Below are 10,610 nucleotides of genomic sequence, written 5' to 3' on the forward strand. Positions count from 1 at the left end.
ACTTGAAACAGAGAGACACTGTACACAGGATAAAGGAAAGGGCTTTAATAGAATCTATAACACTTCATATGAAATAGAAAAAAAAAAGCAGTAGGGACAATACTGATATCAGAGAAAGTAAAGGCAAAAATGGACCTAATTAAAGGAGATAAGAAAGGAAACTACATATTGCTAAGGGATACAATGGACAATGAAGCAATATCAATACTAGGCATATGTTTACCAAGTGGTATAACATGCAAATTCTTTTTTTTTTTTTTGCGTTTTTGGAGGGCAATTGGGGTTAAGTAGCTTGCCCAAGGTCACATGGCTAGGTTGTGTGTGTGTGTGTGTGTGTGTGTGTGTGTGTGTGTGTGTGTTAAGTGTCTGAGGCTGGAACTGAACTCAGGACCTCCTGACTCTGAGGCCAGCGCTTTACTCACTGTGCCACCTAGCTTCCCCAGCATCCAAATTTTTAAAGGACTATTTAAGTGAGTTGCAGAAAGAAATAGATAGCAAAACTATACTAGGTGGAAACTTCTACTGTCCCTCTCAGAACTTAATAATTCCAAACAAAAAAAATAAACAAGAAAGAAACTAAGGAGGTAAATAGAATATGAGAAAAGTTAGTCATGACAGACCTTTGGCATAATTTAAGTATAAAGCGTGACACCTTAGCCAAATTAGAAGAACAAGAAGTAAACTACCTGTCACATCTATGAGGAAGGGAGGAATTCTTGACCAAACAAGAGATAGAGAACATTAAAAATGTAAAAGAGATGATTTTGCCTATATTAAATTAAAAAGTTTTGTACAAAAAAAAAAACACTATACAAAAGATAAGGAAAGCCAGAAGTTGAGAAGCAATCTTCACAGAAAGTGTGAAGTCTCTTATAAAGACTTAATGTCTCAAATATATATATAGAATTGATTCCAATTTGTAAAAATGCAAGCTATTCCCCAGATGATAATTGGTCAAAGGATATGAACAAGCACTTTTCAGATGAAGAAATTAGAGCTATTCATAGATATGTGAAGAAGTGTTCTAAATCACTTTTGATTGGAGAAATGCAAATTAAAAAAAATTTGACGTACCACCTCACACTTATCAGATTGCCTAATATGACAAAAAAAGGGAAGTGATATATGTTGGAGTGGATTGGGAAATTTGGTACACTAATCACTGTTGGTGGAGTGGTGAACTGATCCAACCATTCTGGAGAACAGTTTGGAACTATACCTACAGGACTACTAAACTATGCAAACCCAGTGATCCAGCAATACAACTTCTAGTTCTATACCCCAACAAGATCATCAACAAGGCAAAATAAGTACCCATATGTGCAAAAATATTTATAGTAGCCCTTTTAGCGCTGGGAAAAATATTAGAAATTTTGGGGATGTCCATAATTAGGGAATAATTGAACTTGCTACGGCATATGAATGTAATGGAATACTATTGTGTAATGAGAAATGAGCAGGAAGATTTCAGAAATTCACAGAAAGACTCATAGTAACTGATGTAAAATGAAATGAGTATAACCAGGAAAACATAGCATGTCGTATATGCAACACTGAGTGATGATCAACTATGGATGACTAGGCTCTTCTCAGTAATAAAATGATCTAAGACAAATCCAAAAAATTCCCTAAAGAAGATGATATCCATATGAAGAAAAAGAATTAATGGGCTGTGAATTCAAATCAAAGCATATTTTTAACTTACTTTATTCTTTGTTATTTCTTGTGGGTTTTTTCCCTTTTGATGTGTTTCTTTCACAACTACGATTTATATAGAATTTTTTACGTGATAACATACGTATAAACCACATCCAATTGCCTACTTTATTCAGAAGAATGGAATGAGAATGGAAGAGGGTAAAGGAGAAAAATTTTGAACTCCAAATTTTGTAAAAAGGGATTCTAAAGGAATTCTAGACATGTAAGTGGGGGGTAGATCCTACTTAAACAGGTAAAAAGAAAATAAAAACTCCTTAAAAAGTAAGATTGGCCAAATGCAAAAAGAGATACAAAAGTTTACTGAAGAAACAAATTCCTTAAAAATTAAAATTGAATCACACTTCTGTGAGCCATGATGGAAGAGGAAGCAGTAAATTAGTGTAAGTCTCATATAGTCACCTCTACCAATGATAAAAAGCACTCAAAAATAAATCCTGTAATAATAGAACCAACAAAAAGAAGGGGTGAAACAGTATTTGAACCCAAGAAACAGGAAATTTGGCAGAAAAAGTCTGTCTCACCTGGTTAAAAGGGGAATGCAATCCAGGACAGAAGATATTCTGGTAAGTCAAAACCATGTCACACAGGGGACTATACTCCAGTTCTGAGAGTCAGCTTAACCCCAGACAAACATGCAAACTCAAGTGGTCAGACCTTTATGTGCTTTACAGTAGTCATTGGCTGTCAGCAGCCAGATGTCATTTGTTTAAGTATACCTCCAGGGAAACACAGAAAAACTTCACTGACCTCAGCCTATATCAGGCAACACAAATGGAATGCTGACTTAGTACCAGGTAACCTCCAGATACCTAAGACCTCCAGCAGCAACTGTCAATCCCATCCCACCCTTTCAGTACAGCACCAGACATGAGAGTCCCCCTTTGGCCTCAATGTAATATCAGTATAGCACCATTAAAACAGACAGGGACTGCAGCGAATGTCACAAGAGGCCTATGATAGTTTCCCTTCCACCCCAGGACCAGAGCTCAGATTTAAAACATAGGAAAAATTCCAAAACAAAAATTAATAAACAGCAACAGCAAAATAATCTGACCCTAGAAAGTAATTATGGTGATGGGTAATATCAAGACACAAACTCAGAAGAAAATAACGTTGTCACAACACTTACAGGAAAAATTCTAAGCAAAAATGAGAAGTGGTCACAAGCCCAGAAACAACTCGTGAAAGAGCTCAAAAATGAGCTCAAAATCATATAAGAGAGATAGAAGAAAAATTGGGAAATTAAATGAGAGTGAAGCAAGTGAATTATGAAAAAAAAAGAATCAAGAGTTTGGAAAAAAAGAAAAGAATTGTTTAATAAGTAGAGCTAGACAAATGAAAAAGAAGATGGAAAAATCCACTAAAACAAACTCAACTCTTTAAAAATAGAATTGGCCAAATGGAAAAAAAAAGCCACTTAAAAATTCCTTTTAACATATAATTGGCCAAATGGAATGTACAAAAGCTAACTGAAGAAAATAATTATTTAAAAAATAGAATTCAGTTATAGGAAGGTAATAAATCTATGAGACTTAAAGAATCAGTCAAAGTCAAAAGAAAGGAAAAAAATAAAAGTAAATATAAACACCTCACTGGAATAAAAACTGACCTAGATAATTGATCCAAGAGATAATTTAAGAATCATTGGTCCACCTGAAAGCGATGATCAAAAAAGGAATCTGGAGGTTAAAATAGTCATGTAAAGAATTCACCAGGGGCAGCCAGGTGGCACAGTGAGTAAGAGTGCTGGCCCCAGAGTCAGGAGACCTGGGATTGGTTTCGACCTCAGATACTTAACACCCACAGAAAATAACTGGCGATGTAACCTTGAGCAAGTTACTTAAACCCAATTGCTTTAAAAAAATTCACCAATCACATCCTGAAAGAGATCTCAAAATAAAAACTTCAAGTAAAGTTGTAGCCAAATTCCAGAATTATCAAGTCAAGGAAAAAAAAAAATCTGCAAAGCAATCAGAAACAATTCAAATATCAAAAAGCCACAGTAAATATTTTAGAAGACTTACCATTTTCTATGTTAAAGGATTGGAGGGCTTGGAATATGATGTTCTGGAAAGAAAAGGAACTTGGATTACAATCAAGAATCAACTACCCAGCAAAATAATTATAATCTTCCAGGAGAAAAGATAGTATTCAATAAAATAGGGGACTTTCAAACTTTCCTGATGAAAAGATCAGAGCTGAACAGAAAATTCAATATTCAAGTGCAAGACTCAAGAGAAGCATAACAAAGGAAAGAGGAAAAAAGGAATCCTATTCCATAATATTAAAATTGCTTTCCCCATAAAAAGTAGTTTTCTTACACATTATTTTGCTTTCAACAATATTTTCTCTCTCCACTATTATACACCATCACTGTAATACTTTCCAGTAACTTGATTTTAATTTTTCAAGTCTTCAATAAATAGATATGTTTACTGTTTTGTTTATTCTTTCCTTTTGAAGTTCAGATGAGAAAATTGTTTTGAAATTTTCTTTTACTATTATTTACATATCTGCTTATTTTAGCTTCTCTATTTTTGTTTTATTATATGATGCTTTTACTCCTGTAGTTCTGATTGTATAAAAATTATATTTCATTCCCTCCTTTTCCTATCATTTACTTAAAAATTATATTTATTTTTCTGATTATATTCAATGAGATTATTATATAATAGATTGCATTTTTTTCTTGTTTGATAAAAATTTCTAAGATGAAATATTATTGTGTCTTCCTTAAAGAAGATGGAAATTTAGGGTTGGCTAGGTGGTGCAGTGAGTAAAGCACCCCCCTGGAGTCAGGAGGACCCAAATTTGGTTCTGGCCTCAGACACTTAACACCTACACACACACACACACACACACACACACACACACACACACACACAACTAAAATTAGCCGTGTAACATTGGCAAGCAAATAAAAAAAAATGATAGACATTTAATAATTCCTTATCCTTTTTTTTTTGCCCTGTGCACTTTTTTTTTCATTTCTTAGTTTCCTTTATTTTGTGAATTTCCATGTCAATTTTCCTCATAATTTGTAGTTTTCTTCAGCAGATTGTTGAAAGCCTGAGATTTTATAAGAGATATACCTCTTCTCAGGGAGAAATAGGATTGGTATTATTCAGGGTATAATATTTGAAGGTACAAGTTAATTTTAATTCTCAATTCTGAAATTCTTATATATATATATATATATATATATATATATATATTTTACATTTTATGTATTTTTATTCAGTACATTTTCTCATTCATTCATTGGATTAATTTATCTCTTTCATTTCCTAGTAGACTTTTAGATGAATATATTCATCCCTTCTCTCCTGGTCTTATTGTTGGTTTCCTCCCTTTATTTAGAATGCTTCAAACTGATTTCAAAAAATGCAGTGGGGGGGGGGTTCTATACTTGGAAATGCCCACCAATTCAACCATATTGCTGGTAAGGGCACATATAATTTAGCATATATAAAACTGAAATTTTGGCACAATGAATATCTCTATTGAAGAAAGTGGTGTCAGGGATCTTGGGGCTAAAAGAATGTTCTGTCCATATATGTTTTCATATGTTACAGCAAAAGAAGATAATTGCTCCATGGTATGCATATATTCATATGTACACATACACAGCCACATATATATGCATAAATATAAAGACGTACAAATACAATATATGCTTCATGTGTATGTAATCCAAGGCAAACTTATACATAACCCATACATACCTGTATGTACATGCATCCCCATGTGTATTTTATGCTTTTGTGTATACATATACATATAAATAATGCTTGATTCTTCCTTTCAAATATCTCCTCAAAAGGTGAAAAATATTTTTAAATAAAATATTTTAAATAGTTTTAAATAAAATAGTAATACTTTTCATTGGCAAGATTCATGTAAGAGATGATATTGACATTTAAAATAAAACTTTGTCATGGCCCCCTAAATAAAATAAATTCAACTCTTTGTATTGTCTTATTATTAAATTCTAAACATTTCCCTAATAACACTCACAAATATTTTAAATTACAATTTGTTAACAATAATGTTTACTTTTTATTAGCCTTTATATAATATTCTTTGAAAAATCCTTATTTATCTGTCTCCTCAAAGTTTTTGTTTTTCCTTCCTAAGAGAAGTTGAAGAGTATTTCATTGAAGGTCAGTGATTCCATTAGTTGCACTCTGAATATGATTGAAAAAAATCAAATATTGTTTTGTTCTGAGGATTGCATTATAAAGCTTTTAAGAAACACAAATGAAAACTGAAGCTGATTATCAAAATAATAGCTATGTTATCACTTTTCTGAAGAACATTCCAATCACATATGATTAAAAGGGAAAAAATAAGCAGTAATTTTAAAGGCACAATGACTGTGCCCTAAAAATAGTTAGTCTTATTTTTCAGATGACACTTGAAAAAAATTGCCATCCTTCTGGAAATCCACTCATTTACCTGAAGGAGGGACATATAAATATATAGATGTAGAAACTTTCTCTGTGGATCTCAATAATGGGTAAAAAAAAAGCAGTAATAGTAGAATTACATTTAAGCAACTCTATTGAAATAGATAGATATAATTTCATTCATTTCATTCATATGTAGAAAAACTTATTTAAAGTTCCGTAAAATTTTTATATTGTTGAAGTCTGTTGCAAAACTTCAGCAATCTATTGACTAAATACCTGCAGTAACTAGCAAGCCATTGTGTCATGAAATATCTAGTATTGCATTTTCATGCAGCTTTTATTAGAAATTGCTTCTGTGCTCTGAGTCAAAAATGAGCTGTGTGACTTTTGTCATTTTTATTGGTTGTTCCATTTGGTATCTGACTAAATTAAATCCCTCTTTTACATGACAACTTTTCACACACATGTGTATGTGTGTGTATATATATATATGTGTGTGTGTGTGTATGTGTATATATATATTTATCTATTTATAGATAGGTATATAGATAGATATAGAAGGAAAGATACACACATCCTTTCATATTTCCATTATATCATAAAGAGAAATAGTACTGCCTTATTTTTTACCAGTACCTTATATTCTATTGATATGATCAGCTCTTCCAAATCTGAAAATGGAAAAAAAAATGATGAAATCAATTTTCATTTCTTTGCTTAAAAGAAATTTTCTTTTAAATAATCTATAGCAGAAAAATTACTCATACTAATAAAGTGAATTCATATTTGCAAAAGCTTTTTCACATTTTCTTACTTGGTTTAGTCCACAATATTCTAAAGTAGGCTGTTATCTCCATTGTGCATATGAGGAAATGGAGTTCAAGAGAAAATTTAATTTACCTGAAATAATGCATGTCATTTTTGTCTCTAAGATAGACACCTAGCTCTTTCTGACTCAAAATCAAGTGTTTAGTGTATTGAGACTTGCCTCCACTAAATCAATTCTCACTTTTTCTCATTCCTCATTAATTTATGTTTGTAAAGGGACAGCCAGGTAGCACAGTGAGTAACAGCACCAGCCCCAGAGTCAGGATGACTTGGGATCAAATCCAAGCTCAGACATTAGCACCCACCCAGAAACACTTGGCCATGTAACTTTGAGGAAGTTACTTAACACCAATTACTTAGGGGCAGCCAGGTGGTGCAGTGAGTAAGAGCACTGACCCCAGAGTCGGGATGACCTGGGATCTAATCCGGGCTCAGATACTTAGTACCACACCCAGAAATAACTAGCTGTGTAACCTTGAGCAAGTTACTTAACCCCAATTGCTTTAAAAAAAAAATTATGTTTGTACACGCCATTCTGCGAAAGCCTTTCTCATGAAGTTTACTAATTACCCAATAATTAGAAAGTCTAATTGTATTTTTTCCAATCCTTAACTTTCTAGATTTCTCAAAAGAATGAAAATATTTGATCTCTTCTTTCGGCTTTTGAGAGGACACACTCTGCATTTTCCATATCTCTTTAACAATTCCTCTTTTTATGTGCCTATTGTTAATAATAATTAATAATAATAAAAAAAACAAATATTCATATAGTGCTTACTATGTGCCTGCAATATGATAAGCAATTTAAAAATATATCATTTGATCTTTCCCACAACCCTGGGAGATTGTTGTTAATATTGTCATCATCATTTTATACATGAGAAAAGTGAAACAAAAAGAGGTTAAAGGACTTGACCAGCACCACACAGCTAGTAAATAATAAGTTGGATTTGAACTCAGGTGCCCCTGACTCCAGGACTTGTGCTCTGTCAACTTTGCCATCTAACTGTCCAAACTTGTTACTCTTTATTGTACCTTCTTTATATTTACATGCTACTTGCTAATGTGGCGACATGGTAAATATTCTAGGGAACAATAAGCTTTCCCTCACAGAGAATGCTTAATATTTACTTCTGTAAATTTCACCTATAACTGAGAAAAATCCTAAATGTTCATGGCAGTTGAAGAGGGTACCTGATGACATAAATCACACACATATGTGCATGTATACACACATGCATGAACACATGCACACACACTAACATAACACATATGTGTATATTGTATATGCATATGTAAGTGTGTACATACATAAGTGTATCCCTATATAAATGTATACATGTATATACACACTTTTTTCATTCAATTGCAGACAATGACTTTAGATACAATATCCATCTTTTTTATGTAATTATTTTCAAGGACTTACAGGACGGAGTAGTTATCTGCTCACTAAATTTTTGAACATAGCATTTAAATGCCCTCGTCTTTCATGAAACCTCATGGTCAGCCTATGGGCCAACAGACCTAAATGAGAACATATTCATTGTTGATATTCTTTCCTTAGCTAATTTCCAGGCACCCTGGGTGCATTTTCTCTTTTTTATTTGCAACTGACAACGTGGACAACAGACTTATATTTATGGATATTTTTTCTCTGAAATCATACATGCATAAAAAGGACTGCACCTGGAGGAATATCATGAAAAACATTAATATTTTAGAAGCCAAAATTGGGGGAGGGTAAGGTATCCATTTTTTTAATAACACTTAATGATTCAATGGAATTTAATTTAGAAAATCAAACCTTTACAATTAAATATATAGCAATGTTATTGTTTTGGTTCTTGAGGGGAACAAAAAAGAAAAGTCAACCTATGCATTTGTAGCAACTAAAAAATATATTATTCACCAATCTACAATAAGGAAGAGGGAACTAAAGGGATAAATTTCTTAAACTCAGGGCCTATTTTTTTTCTTTTTAATTAGAAAATGTTCATTTTTCTTCTTTTCCTTTATATCAGTCATTGTAGGAACTATATATATTACTTTTCTGGTTATATTTTTAAATTCTGCGTAAATTCATACTGAGAGGAATTATTTTTTCTCATGTTAATAACTAATTGTTTAATTAAAATAAAATTTTCCCTTCCTATTTCCTTATTCAGAAACCAACTTCTGTAGGTTATTCAATAAGCCCCTGAAGGAAAGTGCTGATAGATAAGATTGTCCAAATACAGTGGGAAGGTTCTTTTTGATATTTGGCAAGACCCCACCCAATCACAAGAAATTAAAAAGAGAATCCAGGCTTATTGAAATCTTCCCTTTACAAAATAAGCTTATGTCCTTGAAATATTACATTAGAATTTAAGTGACCCAGATTATGAGGGAGAAAACAAGTCAGAGTAGTCTGGGTACAGAAAAACTTGTTTGTTCACATTTCTTTGACTCATTATCTCATGACATCCTCCGCAGAAGGAGCTGAAGACATTTTGCCTACCTCCTCATTAAATATGTCCACCCCCTCATTGATTGCAAACCAACTGGAGTTGACGTCCATCCACTGGTATATCGTCTTTTCCAAAGACTTTTTACACATTGAATGTCCATCAAAGAATGTCTTTGGGTCCCAAGAGTGCCACTGACTTGATTTATTAATTCTTTATTAGCCATAATTAATAAATTAAATATTAATTACCCATAAATTTTTCTCAGTACATCACAATACATGTTTCGTCTGATGTTCTAATTCCTTTTATTTCTTAGTGTGAAAAAAAATGTGTTCAGTTTTGGGATAGTTGATAAAGAGCATTCCAGGAACACAAAGAGTCTAAGACCTACATCTGACTCATACTAGATGTGTAATCCTAGGCATATTACATGACCTCTAAGTGTTCTACAACTATAAATTGCATTGGTTGATAATTTGCATTGCCAAAGAGAGTTTCCTAATGGCAGAGCATTTTATACCAATGAAATCATGATTAATACCTATCCAATATTCACAATTAATTTAACAATTGACCATTTCCTGACTTTCTACTTTGTTTCTAGCATTTTGTCATCACAGATTGAATTACAAATATTTTTTTCCCCTGAAACTTTTCTTTTTGTCTTTTAGAAGACATTGTTTTGATAGGTATTGAAATTTTAGTAATTTTTTTTTCATAATTACAAATTATTTCCTAGAAAATTCTGAACAAGTCACAACTCTTTCAAAGGTGTATTATAATTCTGAGTTTATTATAATCTTTCCAATATTCATTATTCCCATTTCTGTTACCTCTGCAAGTATGATGAGGGTGAGATAAAATCTTAGACTTGTTTTAATTATGTTTTCTCCTATTATTTATGACTTTAAACAATCTTCTATGTGGTTGTTAATAGTTTGGAATTTAAGTACCATGTGATCCTTTCATTTCCAATATCTATTGGAAAATGTGTCTTGGTTTTATATATTTATGTTAATTCCATACATGCCTGGTGCATCACATTCTTACAAGAAGAGACATTTTATGACTTCTCAGGCCCCCTGTCTCAACAATGGATAATTTTTTAATGCTGGTTTCATTGATATTTTCATTGAAAAAACTTGTATACATTTCCTTATTATGAAAATTACTTTATTTTCCCTGAAGCAAGAGAAAAGAA

The sequence above is a fragment of the Petaurus breviceps genome, unplaced genomic scaffold, assembly GCF_028583685.1.
Source record: "Petaurus breviceps papuanus isolate PSGF00001 unplaced genomic scaffold, PetGlider_PUasm1.0 90977, whole genome shotgun sequence".
Lineage (NCBI taxonomy): Eukaryota > Metazoa > Chordata > Mammalia > Diprotodontia > Petauridae > Petaurus > Petaurus breviceps.